Raw genomic sequence first — 26,447 nt, 5'->3', positions numbered from 1 at the left:
CAGCACCAGTCAACTTTAACGTTGACTTTGACACAATGGCGTGCTTTGCGTTTTTCTGCGCAGCTTAAAGTTAACGTCGAAACGTGCCACCATAAGTATCGGTTTGACTATCAAAAGTTTTACATTCGTCTACAGTTATAGGACTCATCAATGTGTATAAGAATAATAATAAGAATATAAAAGCTTGCGGTGTTTTTTGCTTCTTCTTCACCTGCGCTTTGGATATCGGTTTTAGTTTTTATGTAAAATGACGAATCCATAAGAGATGTCTTTTTCATCTTGAGTTTAGTAAAGACAATATCTTCTTTTTAAAGTGTTCATACTTCATTGAATAAAAGGACATCGGGAATAGGACTAACAGAACATATAAACGTAAAATAAGTAAAATGTAATTTTTCAATATGGTTCACGTTTAATCCTAAAATCGATATTTAGAATTTGTTTAAAATGTTATTATTCTTCTAAATCTTCTTCGAATTGAGACCTTAAAAAATAGACCACCCAACTTTCCCTTATAAACGATTTTGTGTTCAATCACAAATATCATTGTCATAAAATTTCAAACATTTGTACTTACGAGTTATAATCCAGTCATTGCACTTAAATTTCAGCTCGATTTAAACGACCTACCGGTTCTTACAATAAAGACTGGTTTCGTGTGCTCTATATAGTTGACTTGAGCCTTTTCAGTGAGATTTTGATTTAATCTACATTACAATAAACCCTTAGCCGGGAAGTCACTTGTCCTGCTGGCAAAGCTTACGAATTACCTGATTGTATACGTATACGGTTGAAATATTTGTTTGTTCGTAATTTAGGTGTGTCTCACTCAATATGGCTTCCAGATCAAGATGTTCACGATCAAGATCTTCCTTTTCTCAAGATGTTTTCCTACAGCTGTAAATAAAGTATAAGATTTGCATAATATTTATTACAACAAAACACATAATTGGCACGTTCACATTTGTAAATATTTATTAAACAGTAGGAAGTAGATCTCCATTTCCTGGGGATATAACCGAATGATTTGCAACCAAGTTAAAAATATTCCACATTAATTTAGCCTTCAGGAACACAACTGCATCATTACCAAGTTACATCAAAACGTCTATTACTTTTTACTGTACAATTACTTCATTTTCATTGGAGGCGCGTGATTTTAATAACAGAGCAGACGAATCGCCAGACATGCTATGTTATTGGAGGTAATAATGCGAATAGATGACACGATGGTCATATGACTATGGATATATTTTATTGGGGGCACGGTCAGGCGGGGGTCAAGAATGGAAGACGCGTCGATCAATTTTACAAGACTATTTCGATTATTATTTTTATCTCACGACCCGTCCTGGCTTTGCTCGAATAAAACCATAAGAAATTATATACCTCAGGAATCGAAACCACTATCTATTGGTGAAAACCGTACAAAAATCCGTCCTGTTATTTTTTTAATTTTATCGCGTACATTACATATTAGATAAATAAGTCCCTTATTTATCTAATATGTAACGATGAGGAAGGAGGATCACATACTACAATATAAGGTTATCTACCTTATATTGCAGTATGTGATCTTTCTAGGGGAAAAAGGAAATTGGCTATGCCACTACATCATCCACCAGACTAATTGGTTTTCAGTCGTTCTTCGATAGAGTAAGCAGGCCGTACTTACTACCAAAGCACAGAAGAGCGAGAGATAACAAATAGTTCTCAGCACGAATGGACTCGGACGCGAATAACAAAAACGTGGCCAATCTGTTTGGCAGTTCCACATATTGCTCCAGGAATTCGTTCGTGGCACGAACTGCACAGCATGTTAGGAGCATCTTGACAGAATGAGAGCCGACTTTTACAGTTACAAATTGAGTTCAAACAAGTCCAGCTGCCGGAAAACTTTTTGATGTCCGTGAAATCGAAATTTATACATACTTACATACATATGTCAGGACACGACGAACAGCAACCTCATATGGCGATTGAAGATTTTGATTGATTTATTGTTTGATTGATGCAAAGTAATTATTTCGACATGACAATATGTGTCAATGTCTTTGAATTCACGATTCCGTATGTCAAGTGTCGTTGTCGTGTGTTTTGACAGAGATTATTTTTTGTACTTTAAAATTATATATACGTAGGTACATTTATCGCCACCAAATAAATAAATTATGCAATCTTGATTAGTCCGGTTAGCACGATCCTAGATATGTTAGAAGCTCAAAATACTGTCATAAATATAAACTACAGTTAAGTAACGAAATCAGTAAATGGCGTGATTGACTTGTTATTTAAAAAATTACAATAATGCATCAATATTGCGAAACAAATTGTTGTTCCGAATACACAAATGATGTAGGAAATCACTGGATATCGTAAACCTAAAAAATTACATGATACAGCGGCAAAAATACACAGAGCCATACCAGAACAGCTTTTAAAATTAATTTAATGACTAATTCGTTTTGGTAATCGATGTTTTTTTTACTTCAAATTTAATTTGGTATCTGTGTTTCTTTCTAATCAAAGATTTTCCTGTCAGAGGTGCATTTATAAACAAAAACTGCATCGTAACTTGGGCAACGCATTGTCTTCAGCGAAAGTGCGTTACGTCACCCGTACAGTCCGCAAGATATATATGCTAATATGTTGTCCTGAATATTGTCATGCTATCTATTTATTTATGACATTTTATGTAATTTTAAACAGTTCTGCTTTTTCATAAATAAAGATTGATTCAGCATAGTTTAGTCGCTACGTTACTAACTTATTTCCTGGTTTTGTAATGTTAAAGAATATATTTAAGTACCTTTTTTGTTGGGATGCCTTGCCTTCGCATACCGTTTCGTTTCCTGTTCTCGATGGGCAGCGAAACGGCAGTGGGTCTTGGACCAAAAACACCACGTGATCTCTGCGTGCCAATACTGAAAAGGTGGAAACATATTTTCATCTACATATTACGAGGTTAGCGTTTGTGAGTTTGTGACTTTGTAAGATTGTTTGAGGCGGGTAATCTCCGAAATTACCTAACTGATTTCGAAAATTATTTCACCATTAGAGGGGTACATTATCCAAGATTGCTAAGGCTATATTTTATTTCAAAATTCCCACAGGAATGAAGCGCCGGGCAACATCTATTTAATACATATTTTCGAGAAAGTCGTCGGATGTGTTTCACGAACTTCAGCCATACGAATGGATGTATATAGGATTATTTCAATTCACATTCGTTAGGTGTTCTTTACTTTTGTGATTGCGTACTAAATTTTCAAACTTTTGCACACATTTCAATAAGATAATAGTGAAATTGCGACTGTCTGTACTCCACTAATTACGGTTATTTATTAAGCGTGTAGCCCGGCAGAAGCGAAGCACTGACAACTTATCTTACCACATTAATACATGTTATCGTAAACACACTATCTTGTGTTTTATGTCCTCTTAATTAACTAGAGACAAGGAAAAGTTAGGTTAGAATTTACGTCGCTAGATCTGATTTAGTTAGCACGGAATATGTAATGTCAAACTATATTGTGTTTCATTCCTTGATCAAATTCAAAGATCTTGACTTGCAAATTGGTTGATTAGAAGCACGATCCTAACTGGTATTATAAACGCGAAAATAGTTTGTTCGTTGTTAGCTCTTAACGGTCTAAACTACTCAACCAATCTTCTTGAATTTTTTCATAGGAATATGTAGTTTGAAGTAAGGAGAAGGACATAGGATATCTTTCGCAACCACGTGGAAAATTCGAAGCCGCAGGCAATAGCTAGAATATTTAATACAAACGAAGAAACACAAAATAGTGAATTGTCTTTAATTCGGAGAAATATAATAAAATAATATGTATGTATAATAAAACGAGATATAAACCGAATTATGCAATATGATTACGGATACCTTGAGCAATATCTATTTTCTAACACTTTTCATCTTCAAATATTATGTATCGTACTCATTACGTAATTTATTGAAATGAATACCTCTGAGCGATATTAAGGAAAGTTATGATCATAATATAACGTGACCTATGTGACCTGCGGTTTTTTGATGAATGTGTTTCATGAATCTGGGGTCATAGGCCATAGTCTAATGCTAAAAATACAGACATATCAGCGAACTCAGATGTGGATGCGAATCAATTTATATTTACGTAGATTGTATGTGAGATTTATCGCTAGAAAAGCATAGGAAAATCTAAGTTCGACTTTCACTTATTTTAGTTTAATAGCGTGGCTCAATTCAGTTTAATCCCACTGGATTTGAACTTACTTTGATGCCATATACCTACAAATATACTCACAAACTTTGCCTTGTAATATTAGCGGAAAGGGTCCCGTTAATATTATAAAGACAAAGTTTGTCAGTATGTTTGTTTCTTCTGCACGTTCAAACGGCTGGGTTTGGTACTGAAGTAGCTGATTAATACCTTGTATTAATTAATACACCTTAGTACCTTGGATTAATTAATACACAGGATACTTTTATACCGAAAGTACGCAATCACTTAGGATTTGGTCATAAAGTCGCTTTAGAAAGTACACGTCGCTACTGTGCGTAAAAATGTAAGTATTGTTTTTTTACGCGAGTAACACCACGGAGTGCAGCTAGTGCAAGCATAAATACAAAAACAAATCGTGAGTTTAGAGGCCACACAATGACCGGCGGCTTATTGACGTGGAGACCAATGTGTGGCGATACCAATAGAGAAAGTACTTGTCGAATATGTTTGACGTCTCGTGTCGTAAACTCGGCAATGTAACATTAGTTTTACTTTTGCAGTTCCGTTCATAGATTATGTAATCATGACAATGTATATATCCCCCGCAAGTAGAGCAAAAAAAGACGCACGGCCGTACCATCCTTTTCTCGTAGCAATTCAGGCCAATTTCGAACCCCAATAACTTCGGATAGAACAGGAAGCCTGCATTTTCAGTAACTAAGCAGGTATTGTATGATCAATTATAATGATAGGAACTCAGAGCTCTCAACATGATTTGAGCGCACTGTTTTTTAATCGAGTGTGTTATTGGTAACATAGGTGTCAGGTTCTATTCAAGACGCCTGAAGGTATCTGGTATGATGATTACGAATACGACTATCTTGTGGCAGTAACCGCGTGCACGCAGTGTGCAGGTTTCCTCACGTTGTTTTCTTTCACTGGAAGTAAGTGGTGGTCTATGAAAACTATAACTCATGTGGCATGCATGCCTCAATCCTATATAAGAGTTCTTTCTCGTTTTCCATCATTATTATACATTTGTTTTAGAAATTACTAGCTGCGTCACGTGACTTCGCTTCCGTAGGAATTTCGGGATAAAAAATTCCTTACGTGTTATTCCAGGTTATATTCTACCCGTGTACCAAATTTCATAAGAATCAGTCCAGTAGATTTTGCGTAAAAGAGTAACACACATCCTCACAAACTTTTGCATTTATGATATTAATAGAATGTATAAGGCTGAATAAAGAGGATTGGCCGTGGAACCACGACGCCGCCGGGCCATTGCGGGTTTTTATAATGTTACTACATAAAAAAATGTCGAAAATTAAACTTGTCCCTGGCAACACTTTCGACATTTGCAAAAGCCATTAGCTTAATTTCCCCTCATCGAGTGCGCTTCCATTTAATGCACATTTAAAGTTGCTGATAACGAAGCATACGGGACACAGCCGATAAAAATGTTTTATTATGTCAGTACTTTTAACTCTTACAGGACTTTCCAGTTGTTTACTGACAGAAAACTAGCGGCCCGTCACGGCTTCGCTCGGATAAAAATATAATAAACTAGCTTTGGCCCGCGGCTTCGCCCGTGTTTATTTTCCAGCATGAACCCTATGTTCTTTTCCATACTTCAAACTTCATGTATGCAAAATTTCAAGAAGATTGATTGAGTAGTTAGAGCGTGAAGAGGTAACAAACAAACATACTTTCGCATTCATAATATTAGTTAGGATTACACACTTCAACCTTAATCAGGAATCACACTATCTACTCGTGAAAATCGCATGAAAATTCGTGTAGTAGTTTTTGAATTTATCGCGAACAGACAGAAGGTTAAAGCCACATTGACATTTCTATTTATCGTAATTTTGGTGGTAGATTTGAGTACTATTTTTTGTAGGTTTGGTTGTTACCTATTTGATATTCATCTCAGGCACGGACACCTCACCAAACCAAAAAATATCAAAATGTGGGCTGTGTCGACACGCCCTGTTCCGCCAAGTTGTCTGCATACAATAGGTTTTATTTCGAGATGGTTCTCGAACCCATCGAGACCATATTTTAGATATGTAATATTTGTGTGAGACATATGTCAATGCTATTAGAGACAATTTAACATTACCAGGTTTTTTTTTTATTTAGCTTCACCTGGCTCGATGTTTGCTTGTCTTCTTCTTCTTCTTGACCTTATCCCACTCATGTGGGGTCGGCACAGTATATAAGTTCCTTCCATTTCGTTCTGTCATTTGTCATATCCATTGATACTCCTTTCCTTTTCATACTGTCCTTGACACAATCTATCCATTCCGATGTTTGCTTATCTGTCTGTAATCAAATCTTGCAGGTTAGATTTCTCCTACACCCTCAGTTTTCATGACAATTCATTATTACGATAAGCATAAACCTGATGGTGCACCCAGGGTCGGTTCCCAACAAGGGAACTCCTCACGGAATCAACTCCTCCTCATTTTACAGCACGGAGATGGGTTTTTGTCAGGCGATAAAATGATATTTTTGTAAAAAAAACTTATTGTTAAAAACGCCATACACATTTCAATTTTATTTGTTAAACAAATGGTTTTTCAGGTCTTAGCTTATTTGAGCCTGGGTAGTTACAAAATATATGGAATATAATTATTCCATATGTTTTGAAGTGCGAACCATAGTACGAACAACAGAAATTCAAATAATACATAGAAAATATTTTAAGACAATACATTTATTTATTGCCGTTTGTGTTTATCGTTAAGATTTCCCTCATCCTTGCGTGTTCCATTTGCATTTAGCAAACCACAAAGAATAAATTTCAAAATTGTATAGTTTCGACTGTATATGACACTAGATGTTGCCCGGGGCTTCGCTCCCGTGGGAAATTTGAGATAAAATATAGCCTATAGCAATCTTAGATCATGTACCTTTGTAATAGTGAAAAAAATTTTTAAATCGGTTCGGTAGTTTCGGAAATTACCCGCCTCAAACATACAAACTCACAAACGCTTAGCTTTTTATAATAATATTATAGATTATAGACATAGATGGAATGATCTTAACAAGTCATTGCTATCTTAATTCCACACAAAATTAGAGCCTCAACGCGCAGATATTATGTTAATTTATTATATTAAAAAACCATTGTCTATGGTAAAGGCTGGTTGCAACTATAGATCTTATATGCCGCTCTACACTATCGTAGAACTCGGACAGATGTCGACGTGATTGCACGAACGTTGCGCAGTTTGTATAAGTGCTTTTATTTACCGCAATGAATAATCAGCAATGTATGGCGTAAATATTTTCATTTTCTATTTTATTAGTTAGTAATTTATTTACTTCTTATATCTTCTGAAAAACCAGTAATGTTCGGCGAATCGTTCCGTGATAGTGTGGAGCCGGCATGCGACATAACGAATCGTGATACTCGCATATAAACAACTGGTTTACAACACAACCAATCGTGATAGGCCGCGGTTAGCGTTTCGTTATTCTGTAACCGTTCAACAATTTGACACCAAAACAGTATTTGATTAAAATCTGCTTTAGAGCCTGGCCCTATTGCTCCGTCATACTTCATATAGCATCGAAGCAGCTCGTTGAGCTCTGCTGCTCCCTTTTTACATAGGTCCTGACATAATTTTACGTCAATTCACCATACAGTTTTTGCTTTGTTCTGCGTTGATCCGTCGAAGGACGTCAACGCAACGGATGACGAAGGAGTAATGAGGCCGGGCCCTTAGTTGGAGGTATATGAAGGCGTCTTTGTCCCGCGGCATGGGGTAGACGACGGGTTATTAAACCCAACAAAAAATGGCGAAATCTCATCTGACTCATCGCCCAGATGTTCTTTTACAATGTAGGCAGGGTCAAATTTCATAATATCCAGGAGAGGTTTTGGGAGACGTGTTTGTATAAATATTTTTGTATTAGATTTGCATCCATATAGTTTTAGCGAACAAATTGTATCTTATAAGTTAGGTATGTACATTGCTTATAACAATGAAACATTCGAAAGCCTAAAATATATTAAAAAATAATTGTAGTTACATGAATAAAAATGTGTTCTATAGATTTTTGATGAATTTGATGATACATTTAAATTGTTTTTGCAACAGCATATCAGCTTACCTCACATAAACATATAAAATTGCAAAGAAATTTGTTAACCCGATGCTTAATACTTAATGCCATGGTCTGCATTTACCAAAACAGTTGGAATGTAGGGCGCTTTGTATCGCGTCAATTGAGCACATGTGCTATAAGAGCGTTCATAGTTGTTTTTTAACAACAGAATTCTGTATACAGAATAGCGTTGTATAGTACAGGGGACCGACTGAGCCTTGCATTCTTTATGATAGAATACTGGCAGTCGAGAGCGCGCAGCCGCGGCGAGCGTACTGCGGCCATCGCTTGCAAATTCAAATTGGAAAATCGGCGAAGTTTGTGGCGTTTTTAAAAAGTTAACCTTTTGACAGTTCGCTAATTTCTTCTGTGGATTTCTTGCCGTGCAGTGGTTACATACGTTGTAAAAAAAAAAAGAAAATATTGTTTCGCTGGAACGTAACTGGTGGCTACATTTCTCTTTTGTAAGTAACGTCGGTTTAAAATTGTGCTTGAAAATGGAACGGGATTTTTTTATTGAAACTTCACAATTTTTTTGCTTATCGATTTTGTAGGAATATATTGTTAGTTTTATTTATTAATCCTATTAATGTAATGCTTTCTACACATATATTTCGTAACGGAACTTCTGTGTGTTATTGAAACTTTATAGACATAATTTTATTGTCAAAAATCTAAATTCTACCATTTTATCCAAGTTTATTAAAGAATAATTCGATTAGTAGTAAAAATTTCGATTAAAAATCATATTAAATTCTGTGACACAATTATTTTAAAAAAATTAAAGCTATTATTTTTGTAATTCCAGTGACAAAATAAGCTACTTGTATAAAAACAGTTCAGATAACAATAAATTATTTCAGTATTGCAGTGCATAAAGCAATCAATTTCAAAATGGTAGATTACGTGTAATTGTTGTCAAATATTTTTTTTATTTACTTACAAATGGATAGTACATACATACTAGATATATAAGATATAATTCTAACTTTCTCAATGTCAAGATAATAGATGCACGCACATGCATGAATTATGAAAAAATTACACTTTTTTCGGCATTCGCGTAAAAATTGGTACAATCAACCAAACATAAAGTTGCCCTGTAGGGAACTTACGCGATGGTAATATCGGCGTTTTGCAATAACTATTGATAGCTCGATGTGATGTAGACTGTACATTATGTATGGGATGTGATATTTTTAGTTCATTAAATAGTTACAATTGGTTAGAATAGTATATCACACATAATGAATCATACATAACGGAATCAAGGTTCGTATTGTGTGTAGGAGTGGCGGGAGGGCCTACTGTCGACTGCAAGTAAAGTTATCATAAATGACCTCTATGTGGCGGTGATAGCGACGAATTTGGGTCGGTCGATGTTGTGTTCAGTGTACGTAGGACAGGCGATGTAGCTTTATTAGTCGTAATGTGTAAAAACGATAAATTACTCATCACTGTATCAAAATACTAAACTGCTAAATGAACTAAACAGTCAATGTTGCTGTTTAGTTCATTTACATGTTTAGTATTTTCTTTATACAAGTATGTAGTACAAACTTAAATAAATAATAAAAATAATACAATTAATATTTTCTTCAAAATAAAGATAATTCATATTGGTAAAATTTTATAATATGTAAAATATTGATGTTTAATTAAACAAAAAATATGTGGAAACTCCTGGCGGAAGGGGGCAATCCTATTAATTGCGGGCTTTATGTCGTCAAGGATTACATTAGGATATAGGAGAAAATATAGGAAAGCGGAATTTGGGCTCCGACACTCTATGGCAGAGGAAATTATCGGGAAAACGTTCATCTGAACGTTTTCCCGATAATTTCCCGAGAGGAAAAAAATTTTCAACAACACATTTCAAACTGAATATATCATGAATAAACTTAATTTAATTCTTTTATCGTTGTATTTATTTGGTCTAATTAATAGTAATATTGATAGAATGATTTGCCAATACCTTCTCTTTGTCGACCTAGGTGGCGCAGTGGTAAAGTTATTGCCACTGAACCGAGAGGTCCCGGGTTCGATCCCCGGTCGGGTCATGATGGAAAATGATATTTTTCTGATTGGCCCGTGTCTTGGATGTTTATCTATATATGTATTTGTTATAAAATATAGTGTCGTTGAGTTAGTATTCCATAACACAAGTCTCGAACTTACTTTGGGGCTAGCTCAATCTGTGTGATTTGTCCTAATATATTTATATTTATTTATTTATTCTCCGTATTCAAACTACATGATATCTAAGCTCTGTTTCCACAAGTAGACTCGCCTAAGCATTATCTTACGGATATGTTAATACGATATCCCCCATATAACGTATAAACCACAGAATGCAACCTAGATGCTTATTTTGTTTATGAATATGTCAGTAAGTTGTTTTGTAAGCCGTGCACAATAAAAGGTGCTTGAATTGCATAAGCGGAAAATGAATTTCTTGATGTTTGGGTATTTGTTACTTAATCACACTGAAATGACTACAGACATTTCAGAAATACATGCGCAGGAGTCTGACGTGTCCCTTAGTCGCGTCGTACAACATCCACAGAAGAATATGGGTATATTCTAGGAGGAACCAAGAACCTGATGTCAAGGCGTGCCAACTAGGGATGCCGACGACCGTGCGAAGTGGACACGAAAAAGTAGGGTAGCGGACTCTGGGCTCCGACGTTCAACGGCTCTAGAATAACCTGGGAAAATGCTCGCAGATGAGAAAGGCGGAAAGCACATGTCGATCTCTTTATAGGTATAATATGCACAGTCGACAGCACATCAGGCTACCCAAATTCATTGCAAATTCGCCGCTATTACCGTGCCATAGGGATTCGTGATTCGTGAAGATAACTTATACACTATTTTTAATGGGCGTCATGTCAGAGTGACAGGACATTTCAGTTAAAATAAAAGAGATGATACGATGATACTTCTTTTTATTTAATTTATTTATAATTTAAACATTTTGTTAGGTAATATTTAGTTGCGTATTTTAATTAAAAAGCCATTAGCCCAATATATGCAGGCTACACTTAGGTGGTAGTGCAAGTAACCGAAATTGGTTACTTCCAGCTAGCCTAAACCAAGGTGCAGTCGAACTTCGAGATTTAGCCGTAACATAGAAGACGACCTTATATTAGGGGAGATAAAGTTATCTATGTAAATGTCTGTCAAAATGACAATGTAGGTACTTGTTGACAGAAGATAACTGATGATTGAGTGGGCGTACGTATTCCAAAGTCGAAGACTTTCTCCCGTTAAAATATGAATATTATTTACTGTTTACAATCAGTTGAAACATTGCATAAATACATATATAAATATTTTGTAAAAAAAAAATAGTTTTAAAATACTTTATAAATACTAAAGTCTGTCATATAGCTAGCAACTAATACCGTTAATGTTAATGTTAGTAATAATGAAAAGTTATTTCAAATTTAAAAAAATAATATTTTTTTAATGATTCGTGTCTCGATTAATCGAAATCGGAATTGTTATATTCTTTTTTATAATTCTAGTATTTCTTTTATTCTTTACTCGGTATTTTAAAAAAGTATACTGGCTGGTAAAATATTAAGTCTTCAGAGCAAAAAAGAATGAATTTGCAAAAAATGGTTAACGGCATTTTATAACTGTGAAATTGATTGATTTAATTGTTGTCAATGGTTAAATTCCACACTCGTTTTACACTACTTGAAGTGGAACGCTTATAGGATCAATTCGTTGTATGTCTGTCTACTTTATGAAGTATCTGATTATGGATAATAAACTCTAAATTAAAATCATCATCTCATCTTCAAGAAAAGAGCTTCCAAATGCTTCCAAATAAAGACGACACACGTTTTACAAACATCAAAACAACAACAGCTAAGAACACTGTCTATTAAATTATCTTTTAATTAAAAATAAAACTAGATACAAATCCGTTTGTCGGCTACGATGACACGGACGGACATACAGATACACAGACACGTTCAATCGTCGGGGGTTAAAAATACAATTCAATGATAATTAAAATATTTGTCGATTCCATTAATTACCTTTCATTTTCATACAAAACATTCCATTGTCTGAGTTCAAGGTGAATTCTACGGAAAGTGGAGGTTCTAATTAATCCTGTCGGTATTTGATTCAGCATTTTAAGCTCTATTTTATAAGTCTTAGGTACTAAAGTGGGATACGGACCTCTCATACACCGCAATACAATCTTGGAGATATGGCTCTGCAAATAATGTTATCAAATATAAGGCAAAACATGTGACCAAATATTTCCTTAAGTTGGCCCACATTTAATGTAACACTTATTTATGTTTACATAGTAATATTCTTGTTGTAAATTCCATAAAGTCTTAACCTACTATTCGGGCGATATGTTTTGTCTCAAAAGTACTCGTATGTTTATTGTTACAAAGTTTCTAATGATATCTGCCATATATATTTTGAGGAGGATTTCCGACTAGAAATGGAACGAAGCAAAAGACGATTTACATAATGGGGGTAATAATGTTCAAAATTTCTTTTATATTATTCAGGAAATTCTGTTGTCTGAAGGTGAGACGCGGTATGTGTGTCATTACGGTATGTGACCGATAACAGTGGGTCACAAAATAAAGACGAAACAGAAATAAAGATTGCATTGTGGTCTTTCGTTTTTCCCGAAGGTTGGTAATGCTTAAGATGGCCCTTTTTACCATGTTGCTAAATAAAGTTTGATTAAATAAATATGATTTACACCTGTCTCTTTCTCGCGTATGATTCGTGGCCATGACTCCCAGTAGTTTGGCATACGTTTAAAAATAATCTTTCAAATTTTATGACTGACCAACTGCCTGACATCGCATTTCACATGTTCCTCTTCTTCTTAGCGTGTCGACTCGGGGAATCATATTAGTGAAGACCAGTATGAAGCTACCGATACAGCAGTATCTGTAGTGTAATACAGATCCCACAGCGTGCAGTTACTTTTTTTGTTTTTTTATCTAGTTAAGCGTAATAAATAATCTGCTCAAAAACTAATCATATTGACGAAAACTCATTCAAAAATACCACATAGGTTACCTTTACCTGGAATGTCACATATACCCATCTGGATTTACGTTACTTTGTGGTAAATACTTGTACTTTCTTGTAACCAACGGTGCGGGAACTGGTGTCAATTACCATTTCATGGCGAAGCCCATAAACGAATATTATCGCACAGTCAACCGCAGGTTATGTCTCTGCATGGACCTCTGTGCGGTGGTAATAGAGGTGATTTTGCTATTAGTTTTGGTAATTCGATGTATTGGCTGTATGTAACTCGTATAGAGAAGTACTATTGTTCTTGATGATTGGATTTTGAGTCTAGAATCAATTTTTCAACCATAATCTGAGATTTCAACGTTAAATTTAAAAAAAAAACAATGAACAATTGAATTCACAAACACGTAGGGTACCCTATGTACACACAATTTTTTTTACATTCGTAAACAAACTTCACAGTACTTATTATTGAACTTCGTTGAAAATAAAATCAACTATTACATCAAACATATACATTATAAAATAAAATTTCTATTTACCACGAAAGTAATTTCCTAGTCAAAACAAATGGTACCTACGGCTGTTTACATAATAAAACTTGTAAGAAAAAACGGTGCTTTTGGAGTATTGTTTCCCGTTGAACACGAATACAGCTCAAACCGTTAGGCTTAATCACTTACGTAATTATAGCTGTTACTTGTATTGTAGCTGCATTCGATAACCACTTGCATTGTTCGTGAAAAGTAATTCATACCTAAGTTGGTAATTTCGGTAAAAAGCGTTTCGACCGCTGCGGCCGCGCTGTCATTAGGTACGATCCGTAAATTTTCTTGCTGAAGGAATCATTTCCAAAATCAATCATTCATAAAATTTACATTACCACAATACAGATTTATTATTTTAAAGTCAGGAAGTACGGATGAATCTTATTATCTTTGTTTAGCATCTCCTTTGGTATTTTTAGTACGGCTCCCGTGGATGCATTAAACATGAGTTTGGCGACTACAGCCTTATAGTGAAAATGACGAAGTTTACTTAAATATAAGTAAGAAATTTGTTAACTTGTCTGCTCTGCTATGTATGTTTTGACCCTGTTGTGTTATAAAAATATAACTAATACAAAAACAAGATAATTTATCCGCTTTTGTGCTCATCATTACGCAACGTACGGCCTAAAATCATTTGGTCAACCCGTACAACACGCTTTCCAACATTTTACATAATACATTTCAGCATGTACAATCAAGTCGAAATTCAGCGCAAATTCGTCACTATAACTACTAGCATAGGGGTCAATGCAAGTCGTGTCATGCAGTACAGTACATATACAACGGGAAGTTCTGATGTTGAATACTAATTCAGATGTGAATTCTGTATCTTACGTTATGTCATTGCTTTCGGAATAATCAAGTGTGACGTCTTTTGAACGGCCTCAAAAACGGTGTCCTGCGTGGTCACCGGTTTATTATACAATAAAGTATAAAGGATCAATTAGTATACAAGAATAGAGAACATTAGTCAGAGGGTTGCTCTGAAGTAAGTCCGTATTCATCAAGGATGAGGGTCGTTTTATTATGTGAAATGTATCACTTAGTCTCACATTCTCTAAATATCACAAGGTAAACTCACAGACAACGCTTAGTACTTAGAGTGAATTTCACGAGCGTTTTTACTCCGCCGCTGGCTGTCATTAGTGTTTATTAAATTGTACCATATACATTACTCAATTTAATTATTCTATGAAAATACGGGTCTCTGACGCTCACGTCTCATTATATCGACGGAAATGTTTGAATAAATAAATAAATAAATAAATAAATATATTAGGACAAATCACACAGATTGAGCTAGCCTCAAAGTAAGTTCGAGATTTGTGTCATGGGATACTAACTCAACGATACTATATATTTTATAACATATACATATATAGATAAACATCCAAGACCCGGGCCAATCAGAAAATGATCATTTTCCATCATGACCCGACCGGGGATCGAACCCGGGACCTCTCGGTGCAGAGGCAAGCACTTTACCACTGCGCCACCGAGGTCGTCAAATAGTCTAAAGTCGTCAAATATCTAACAGATTAGCAGTATTAATGGAATAATTTACTATTGGCTTCTCCATTTAATACAGTAGCCGACAAATCAACAAGAGTGCAGGTTTCCCCACGATGTTTTCCTTCATCGGAAACCAGTGGTTTAATTAAAATTGGTATATAAATTTATGTGACACAAATATGATTTCAACATTTCAGGTCATAGATATAAACTCTACTATCATAGATATATACTCTAACGTCTAAACTCTAAATCACCACAGCTTACACAGAAAAGTGTTTGGTGGTTAAACAGCCTTACGTCGAATTAGATACATGTCCAATTGTCCAGGTCCAGTCCACATTTCAGGCACTCTTGCGCAAATCACCGCAGCCTGTCGCGTGGTACTGCAATGCGTTTGCGCTTATCACTAAATCAGTAATGCGTTTCAAATGGAACTAATTGCGAGTATATAAACTATACTATCGCAGCGATTGAATAGTGAACTAGTCGATTAATATATTTATATCTACAACTTCTTATGTAATGCTTATTACTTTTATATCTACCTATTATGTTTTTTTATTGTTTGGGAAAACATTCAGACAAGGGCGAAAGTGATCACTCATATCTGAAAGTTTCTTTTTGACAGCTGTGTCAAACGTTGGAGCTCAAGGTCCGCATTGCTACTTTTTCTTTCACACTTCGCGAGCGCTTCGGCATCCTTATTTATCAGACAATTGGCACGCCCTTCATTATGATTCCCTTTTCTATTAGATGGTAAAATATTAAAGTTACTAATTCATAATCGTCATAAAAACTGCCTGTCCTTAGCCTTGCTAACAAAATTTTCCCCCGATTTCTCAGAAACTCATATTTTGTTTGTCAAGGGCGCAGTCGATGGCTGTGTCCACAATTTATCTTGGATGATAACGAACTGTCGGAAAGCGTATTTGTTCAACACTCATTGCATATCATTTTGCAGCACGTTTGTGTGATGTAGAGTGACATATAAATCACTAAAGTAAGTTGTAATATTTATGTATTTTATCATTGGCAACTTGAGGCTATTAGCTCTCTGAGTAAGGGACACCTTATGTTTTACGAAACTATATATATACATACATAGATTCGTAAAATATATAGGTGTGTGTGTGATATATATTAGCCAATTAAGGCCTTTGTATGTATAATATTATATTTTAAGAACTAACTAATGACTTTTGTTGCAGGTGTTGATGACTTGCCACTATCAAAGCTAGCCCTAAAGTTATATAAGGTAAGTGAGTATATTATATTAGTCACCAATTTATGGGTAAAGGGTAGTGGTTAAGTGGTTGAGACGCCCGTGATGGAAAGTCTCAAGTACGAATCCTACTCGTGCTATATGGATCGAGTAACCGAAATGAATTTTATTTATTTACTAGCGGGTCCGTCTCAGCTTCGTTCAAGTGAAAACATGATAAATTATAACCCCAAGGCTTCCTCGGGAATCACTCTATCTATTGGTGAAAACCGCATGAAAATCCGTGCAGTAGTTTTTAAATTTATCGCGAACAGACAGACAGACGCGGTAGAGGTTGGTTTATAATATGTAAGGATCACAAGAGTTTGTATATCACTTCATCTTCTATCTTTTGAGTCGAAATAACAGACAAATTATATTGATTTAGATCAGTAAGTGGCCACAGCAATTGTTTTGTCATTGGCCTCATAAGGTTTCTATGGAGCAGGAGGAGGTACAGTTTGGGCAAGATGCATTGCACAGCACAGCAAATGGGCCATTGGGTTATACACAACTGACTCATGTATAGTAGTTTTCATAGACCACCACTAGTAAGGAGTCCCTTCTACTAGTTTTATTATGCACTATGTGTGATGTATGACAGTGTGATTATGCACATTATTAATTTCTGCTCCAGTTAGTCTGCACAATAGCGCTATCACTGCGGATGTCAATGCGTGTGCGGTGATTATTCGCGCCGATATATTTTTTTGTATCATATTTTATATGTAACGTTACTGGAATTGAAGTAACAATAACATTAAAATGCATTTTTTATATATAACAATAATGAAAAATAATAAGTTTATTATATAGCTAAATCTATAACGAATTCTTAAGGGCAGTTAAAGAAGAAGCGACGCAACAAGCGTTATGTATTTTCTTCAAAGTTCATAGCGAATTTTTAATCAGAAATTAGACCTTCGCAGGCACTGTTTCACGTTTAACATTAACATATTCCGAGTTAAATAAAATGTTATTTATCGAAATAAATAATCAAACATCTATATTGTAATGTATCTGTCTATATTGTTGCAACGTAAGCCATACAAACGCACTTTAACAGGCTTAGTCTCTGGTCTAGATATGAAATTATCTAGATAAGTCAAAGATCAAAATTCCCACGGGATCGAAGCCCCGGCCAACATCTAGTATTTCATATACCTATTTCACTTTGTTTGACCATTTAATAATAGGTATCATTTTAAAAAGTTTCTATGTGTGTATTGTATATGATAGACTATTTTAACTGAGCCTTAATAATATTTAAGTAGGTCGGACTAAACCTTGATCCCAATCCCGATCCAAATAGGGCCGAAAGTGAGGGTGAATAGTGCTTGCTTGTCAAATAAACTATGGCTTATTTTCATGACTTGCATGAGAAGGAAACAGCTGGTGCCAACTATGTCTATATTCCTTGATTTAAGGTTGGTATGGAAATTCAGTTGCTTGAAAAAAAAACCAAGATTAAATTTTTACTCATTCAAGTATAACTACAATAAAAATAGAGGCTAAAATAGGAAGAAAAAGGGCAAGCAAAGAAGGGTTTATAGATTAAATTAATCCTTTCTGAAAAATCCTAGTTTCCTATTAGTATTATTTTTTATTTAATTTGTGTCTTATATTTAACTTAGCGCACTAGATTTACACTGGACTATTGGCAGAAAACAAATCTAGACGGATTGTGCAGTTAAATCCACATTGCCAATTTGAAAATTTTGGAAGATCAGCAGGCCTACCATCAACTTTTACGGGACTAATTTTTTTTTTCCTTTTCTAATCTGACTTGGAGGCTTACCATCTCTTAACGCGATCCACTTTCAGACCATAGAGTTAATTTTTAGTATGAAAGCGATTCATTTTAGGTTCATAATTTGAACTGAGTTGCATTGGAATAATTCTGTAAAAGTTGATGGTAGGCCCCATGAAATGAGTCGAATGTATTAAAAATCAACTTGATGATACGAATTTGTGATGTAGATTAGTTTAGGTCCTGAACCGGAACGCATGTATGACCGCAGTCACAAATATGACCGAATTTAGAGAAAACAGTATGACCATCAAAAATAAAATTTATTTTAGATTATTAATGTTCTGTATTACATTAATAAAAAAAAATATTTTATAAAAATATCTTAATCTCAGTCTTTCAGGAAATACCAACTCTGTGTAGCCGCTGGAAATTCTAGATCTAAGTGGTCTTAACCGGTTTTAATTGGTACCGACTAATTTCAATTCAGTTAACCGGTGAAAATTTACTTTCGCCTTCCGAAGAATGAAGTGAAAATTGATAGGATAACACGCATATGTAGGTATGAATTTTTCGTGTGATTTTCGTTTATTCAAGAATGTATTACATATTTGAAGATAAATTGAGGATTTTACGTTAGGTATATGAGAAACTGTTACAATATAGATCCATCCATATTACCATACCTATTATTTTGATGTGAAAATCTGTCTCTCTGTCTGTCACGGTCACTTTCATGGTTAAACCGCTGGGCCGATTGAGATCAAATTTGGTACCTATAGAGATAGATTGTGATTAGAGGTTAAACATAGGCTACCGCGCTCGAACTGCTAGCCGGCCTCATTTTTACAGAATTACAATAATTAATGGTCACGATTTTTTTAAATTATGCTCGATTAAAAATCATGATATCACTTATCAGTACCTCAGTTTTTACATTGTGTACATAAAATTACCATTTAAAGTCCAATATTACCCATTACTTTGATGGCTAGTGTTCACATTGCCAAGATGAGCCGTTATTCTCTCAATAGCTTTCTATTTGATGGTCATATGCCCATAAAATTGAGCCTTGACCGTGAACAGCCAACATTATAGATGTGAAAGTGCATACATAAAAGGTTATGGCCAGTAAGGTTCAAGTAATTGCTCAGAAACTTACAGAATGCTCTAAGTGAATTCTATCGGTAAAGTAGATTTTAATTACAGTTAATGTCTAATCTAAACTAAAACGTATGGAGCAGTGTGGCAAATTCACTATCATTGCACGGAAGTCGCAAATACATTGTACATTATGTACTTTTATATAGTATTAGGAAAAAAAACATTGTAAGAAACAATAATGGTAAGTCGATCTGGCATGATAGGGACCAACATTGTTCAAATGAGTTTCTTTCGGCATTTCTTCTCAGCAGTGGTCGTTCCGAAATGCCAGTAGTTTGTAACTTGTGAGAAATAACTATAAATATAAAAATTGACGAGAAAAATTGCCTGTGAAGGTCTAATTTCAGAATAAATGATTTGAATTTGAATTTACGTGGCAAACTGACATACATGACCATTTTCAATTATACATAGAACATAGGATTATAGATAATAATTACGAATTTAATATTAAACAGACTACATGTTCCTCATTATATCATTTACAATTTCCTTGTAAGATAACACAATATCTTTTTATTAAAGAGCATTCAAATTGCAATGTAGTAATTTATTGATGAGAAAGGCAGGATGAAAATTCTGTCATCCTCACGTGTCCCTGTCGGGTCTGTGACGCCTCTAAGCTCGGTGTTAGCGTAAAAAGTAAACTTAAAAATTTTGAAGATCAAGTTTTGCGCCGAAAAAACTGCGGTGCGTGATCTTTACGAATCTTTTTTAGTTATTTAGTACATAAGTGAAGCTGTAGAATTTTGTATTTTGACATATTTATTATTGTTACTCATTCATGCATCAATATCCTCTAATAGCTGTAGTATATCAGATTTTGATATTTGTTAATTTGTTGGTATTGAAAAACATCTCCGCGCGTTTTCGCAGGATACACCTTCGGCGACTCCGTTCTGCGTCTTTACGTATTACGATTAGATTGATATGTAGTTCAATCCCGAATTGGGAAAGAAAAGTACAAAAATGATTAGAGCTCTGCTTGACTTATTATTATTATTTTATAACAATACTGAACATTACACTGTCGATGTCTGAATAATATTTGAAATATGGACATTTACGTCGTCGCCAGCGCGCATGCGTAACGAGAAAGCGGCGATTTTCGACTGAAATATTATTTGGAGCTCATTATAACCTGCATCAGGTGCTGGTAGCATGTAACATATCGCATAATTAATAAATTATAATTAGCCAGTGCTGAAGGTGAGTTTCTTAACGAGGGAAAAGGAAAGTGCTTGCTAATTCTTCGTAATTTTAATCGTACACTACCTTATACTCTTTTTGTGTACATTGTTGTATTATGTTACGCAACCGTGTGGTATACGCGGTAAATTAGGTTTTTTCGTTGGTTAAATCATCAGTCTGCGAATTATTACATGCTATTTTTAACTAGGTATCGTCAACTGTAAAACATTTTTTTTACCCCTTTTTTTCGCTCTTTTCCAATAATTTCCATACAGTGTCTTTTAATATGCAGTGGCTTTTAACGGAACTGAATAAATGTTGAAAATTTTAAAAGAACTAACATAAAAATAACACCAAATAAAAAACGATAAAAATAAAAATTCTTTTTTTTTCAATTTCCTTTTTCTTCGTTCGATATTTATAGTGCAGTTGTGTTTTCGATTCGCAATGTAAATTTACTCAAATATAGATTAATCGATTCTCATTGATGACACAATTGATTACCTATTTGGCACTAACGACTGATAAATCGAGACATCTCGGGTCATCATCACGGTAATCCGCGTGACCCGTTTCTGTTATCAGTAAACTAGTTACAATTATTGATCGATCCGATTCGCCGACACACTCGATTAGTCAAGCAGTGGATACCGGCCGACTTGTCAGTCAGTGCACAGTTATTTGTTTTGAAAAATGCGGGCGGACACTTATCACACTATTTTATTTTTCACACAGAATATTTTTTTTCTACACTGTCACATTTGTGTTACAAAGAAGATTTTTTTTCATTACAGTAACTTTTGTCGATCGTTTAAATAACACCCATAAAAATTACAATTATTAATTGAAACTATAACATCTTACTGTGATATATATATATATTTTCTTACTTATTCCATGGATTATTTTATCTTAAAACATGTGAAGTGTTGAGGTTTGTTATATCAATTTAACTGGCCGATAATAATGTGACGTAAGCTCAAATGTCACATTATTTATCTTGTCGATCTTGTCACGGAATATGTTCTCAATATAACAAAGGAATTTATCTCAAACTCGGTTCTTTATTTTAATATAGTTACCAGCGTTTAGGACATTCTAAATGCTAAATCTCAGCTTTTAAATAATTTCCACATGAAGATATTATGCGAGTATATTGAGATGTACCATTTTTAAATAATGAGATACGTACTATGAATACTAATATTATAAATATAAAAGATTTGTATTTTTGTTTGTAATCTATCAACTTAAAAACTACTGGGCCGATTTTGTTGAAATTGGGCACAGAGACAGACATATCTTAAATAACATTGGCTACTGTTGAAATATAGAACGCACCCAATTCTGACAATAGATAATCAAACGTCAAGACTTGTTTTCCCCGCCTTCTGCGTCTCTCTTCCCGCGCTGCTCTGTCTGTATCGTGCTACTAGAAAAATCACTAATAAACTGAACTTTATAAATTAATTATCAGCGTTTTATTGGCTACTTTTTGTTAAGACTTTACCCGAGCGAAGCCTGGGCGGGTTAGTTCAAACGACATGACAGAAACGAACCTGCGACGCTCGCTAAGCTGCACACATTACGCAGACCGCATGTACATATTGCTCGCTGCCAGTGAAAGCTGAGTTATTATCCAATTACCTCTACTGCATTATACTTATATTTGATATAAATGAATGAAGGGCAAATCACACAGATTGAGTTGACCTCAAAGAAAGTTTCAGACTTGTGTTATGGGATACTCACCCAAGTATACTATATTTTATAACATTCTAACTCGGGCAAAACCACAATAAATCCTTCTCATCTATTAAAAAAAATTCGTTGTGTAGTTTTAAAGATCTAAGCATACACAGGTACAGACAAACAGCGCGCAGCGATTTTGTTTTATATTATGTAATTATATAATTACACATGTATACATAAACTTCCAAGACCCAGGTCAATCTGAAAAAGGTAATGTTCCAAAAATTTATGTCCGTGCAGTAAACGTCTGAGGAGTTCCTTCGTCGGGAGCCGCATGAAAATGCATTATGGCATGCATGTCATGCATGTCATAATGCATTTTCATCTAAATTAACGTGAAACAATTTCAATTCAAGATATCTGTTTCAAAGTTGAGTTAGAAATTCCACACGTACAAACATACATACATTATAAGTACGTACATTGCAAGTTAAAAATAAAATGTGCAACGTCAAATTGTGATAATTCTCAAATTTTCAGGTTTTTTGTACAAAACAATATATCAAATATACGTAGAGAGTGGGCGATAAGATTAAGATTAGTCACCATTACGATTAACCTTAAGATATAGGTTAGGCTATTTAGGAATTAAAAACAAATTACAGCCTCATTATTTTCATATAAACATTGTTTAGACTCTTATCTGTCACCCAAATAAACTAATGTCACTTTTTTTTATCGATATTTGTTGTTTTTTGATAAATTGTAAACTTTGCTGACTTGAATTATTATCAAATCATTTATTTATTGATTATTCATGTCCTTCTTTGTGACGAAATGCACGTTATTTTAAAAGTTATCCAGACATAGGTACAAATTTTCGATATAATATCGTTTAATGATCTTTAATAAATTGAAATAATATAGTAAAAACCTACCTATTCTACACTTTTTTTTTCATGAAGATGACACGTACTTATATACCTACTTCTTCTTGTTTTCGAGTGTGTTATTTCTAAATATACATACTAATAACATCTGGTTGTTGTTGTCAGTCCAGCGGATTAGAGAATCCCCTGGACTGATTTTGAATAAATTGGCTCGACATGGCAATCGTTTTCAAAATTTTAACAGACCGATTCTCTAATGAGTGCACAGACATAACAGCGTTGCAGAAGTATTGTTTTCACCGATGTCGAAAGCGAGAGTTCTCGAATATTGCCTAGTAATGTCGATAAGTAATTGTCACCCAACTTTCTTACAGCTTCTAACCGAAAGATTTCATTATATAAGAGAAATCTTTTGTATGTTGGCTGGTAAATGTTTTTGTAAATATTTAGAACTCATAACTTTCAGATAATTAGATATCTATACCTACTATCATTATGTGTAATTTCTTGAGTTGTCCTAAATTATATTACCATCATCTCAATGGCTAAAGGTACAGAAAGCTGCATTCATAGTTGCCATAAAAATAAACCGATCCTGATGTCATTCATTCTTCATCAACTCTGTCTTCACAATGAATACTTTTGGTACCTCTGTTTTCTACCCGAGTGGTTATGAACCCGGTCGGTAACGAGCCCGGTCATAGGCTTTTATGTTATAAACTGTGTATAAATAAAAGTTATTACCCCGTTATTACCGTCTCCGATCAGCTTTTCAGGATCGATTCTGGTAATGATAAGCACTATCATGTCTCGATGAATAAAATGAAATAGTATTTAGGATGCTTTCTAACAGGATCAAGTTCAAGATCAATAAAATAATTATATGATATAATCTTCCCTAATTGACACTCCTATACTAATATTATAAATAAATGTTTATAAGTTTTATATAGGGATTAATCATTGGAACTAATCGAATGAACTTTTCCAAAATTCATTCACTAGAGAGCTACGTTATTTCTGGGTAACACAGGGTAGATTTTATTCGCATTTATCCACGGAAGAAAGCTCTGGCTCAATGCTAGTTTGATAGAATTTGCTAAAAACTATCTAGAAATATAGGTAGTGTGAAATTATATCAAAGTAGTACACAGCCAAGGGCAGATTTCGGCAACAAAAAGCGAGAATCAATTCGCTCCGCCGCGACCTCGATCGGCGAATCTCCTAATTTTCCAAATCATTCATTGTCTTCTCTGACTCATTCACTCATTCATTCAATCAATTAGGGATTTGGACCGATTAGCTGCAGATATTGTTTGCTTTTTGGGAATTCGGATGCGTTTGCCCAATGTTTTATTTGTCATTGTGTATTCATGAATTGTTGATTGTAACTTTATTGGAAATTTTCATTGTCTTTCTTGCGACATTTGAATTGTTCCATTTGATTTGAGATTTCTATGTTTATTTTTCAATTATTTGTTGTATGTTTAGACTATGACCATGTTTAGCATTTTTAATTATATTATATTCTTCATAAAATGTATTTAATATCTTTATTTATTCAACGTCATAATGACTTTACTATTGCTTTTTAGTTCCGACATCTATTATTATATACATTATATAAAAGCCATAAGGTTCAAAATACAATCAATTTCATGGCGCACACTTCCGTAATATAGTATTAACAATATGCTGCGCCATAAAGTAGTGGAAACATAATGGGAACCTTGAAAACTGACCGAGATTTGATCGAAGGTAGAACCGATCGTGCGTTGCAGGGCCTTAGAGCACACAGGTAGGTATAAACATCAACTTTTTTTTATCAGAGACTAGCTGTTACCCGCGGCTTCATCCGCGTTCCGCCCGAGAAAATGTAAATTTTCCACGGGAAATGTAAGTACCTTATCCCGGAATTAAAAGTCCTTCTTCTAGTTCACTCATTAAGGTCGTGGTCTTTAAGTGGAATGAAACACTCCTAACTTTCTTGGCAATATTAATGGAGTGGTTTGCCATTGCACTCTCTATCTCCATGCATTGAAATTTCAAGAAGATTAGTGGCGTGAAGAGGTAAGAAACGAACAAACTACTTTCTCTTTTATAATATTCCTTGGGATTGAACAAAAAAAAAAGAGATTAATTATTAAGTACTTGAAGTAAGTTTGACGACCTCGGTGGCGCAGTGGTAAAGTACTTGCCTCTGAACCGAGAGGTCCCGGGTTCGATCCCCGGTCGGGTCATGATGGAAAATGATCTTTTTCTGATTGGCTCGGATTTTGGATGTTTATCTGTTATGTTATTATATTATTATATGTTATAAAATATAGTATCGTTGAGTTAGTGTCCCATAACACAAGTCTAGAACTTACTTTGGGGCTAGCTCAATCTGTGTAATTTGTCCTAATAAATTTTATTTTATTTTTATTTAGTACCTACCTTGATATACTTTTAGTTCGTCTTCATTTTTCAGACTGTGAGCGATTAACGATAAACATTTTTGTTTTATGAAGGTTTTTTCAGCACATGATTTTAAATTGGAAGGGATTATCACAGTCTCACACAAAAAGGAAATAAGTCAATTCTCATGAATAATTGGCTAAATAGGCCAAGCATTTTCTTTATCTATCGGGCAGTGTTACATTTGTTCAGTTTTACATTTATGAACTAGTCTGGAATCGCCATTAAGTCTAACAAATTTTGTGGTTATACCATATAAAGGAACTACAGAAAATATTACGATGTTACTAATTCCTTACCTATTTAGTTGACAGACTAATTTGCTCACAAAAGAAGGTTGATCAAGATATGTCTCTTCTATACAGTACTTCTGTTCTGTGGTGATAAATAATTCTTCCGTCTTTATGAGGTTAACTCAATGTCACAAGTTAATTTTTCCAAAGGAAAAGACTTACAGGTTTGTCCATGTTATTTATTATACATATTATATACATAACTTATGTAATAAACATATAGTAGCACGCCGCCGAGTCTGTTTCTAAACTTTTGATCTTGATCCACAGATGCATAAGATGATCATTTTCCATGAGATAATGAATCTGA

The 26,447-nt window shown here is 34.5% G+C and overlaps 1 protein-coding gene and 1 long non-coding RNA gene across 3 annotated transcripts in view; one reads left to right on the top strand and one right to left on the bottom strand.

The window, feature by feature from the left end:
• Positions 1–548: 548 nt before the first annotated feature.
• LOC128675372 (uncharacterized) lies at positions 549–3,313 on the bottom strand. The gene is made up of 3 exons (XR_008405269.1): positions 3,027–3,313; positions 2,810–2,924; positions 549–897 (listed from the first exon to the last, which is right to left on the bottom strand). It is a non-coding gene; the product is annotated as an uncharacterized LOC128675372 (long non-coding RNA).
• Positions 3,314–8,574: 5,261 nt separating this feature from the next.
• The window catches only part of LOC128675225 (SH2 domain-containing protein 4A-like), a 40,149-nt gene continuing 22,276 nt past the window's right edge, over positions 8,575–26,447 (top strand). Inside the window, exons 1-2 of one of the 2 annotated variants that reach the window (XM_053754496.1) lie at positions 8,575–8,806; positions 16,648–16,694. The gene's annotated coding sequence lies outside the window, so the exon portion shown is untranslated. Of the gene's footprint in view, positions 8,807–16,378; positions 16,440–16,647; positions 16,695–26,447 lie in introns of those variants that run through there. The other variant, XM_053754497.1, reaches the window with a different exon arrangement.

The sequence above is a fragment of the Plodia interpunctella genome, chromosome 14 (assembly GCF_027563975.2).
Source record: "Plodia interpunctella isolate USDA-ARS_2022_Savannah chromosome 14, ilPloInte3.2, whole genome shotgun sequence".
Taxonomy (NCBI): domain Eukaryota; kingdom Metazoa; phylum Arthropoda; class Insecta; order Lepidoptera; family Pyralidae; genus Plodia; species Plodia interpunctella.
Note: the sequence above shows the minus strand (reverse complement) of the source record. Positions and strands in the feature narration are given on the sequence as shown.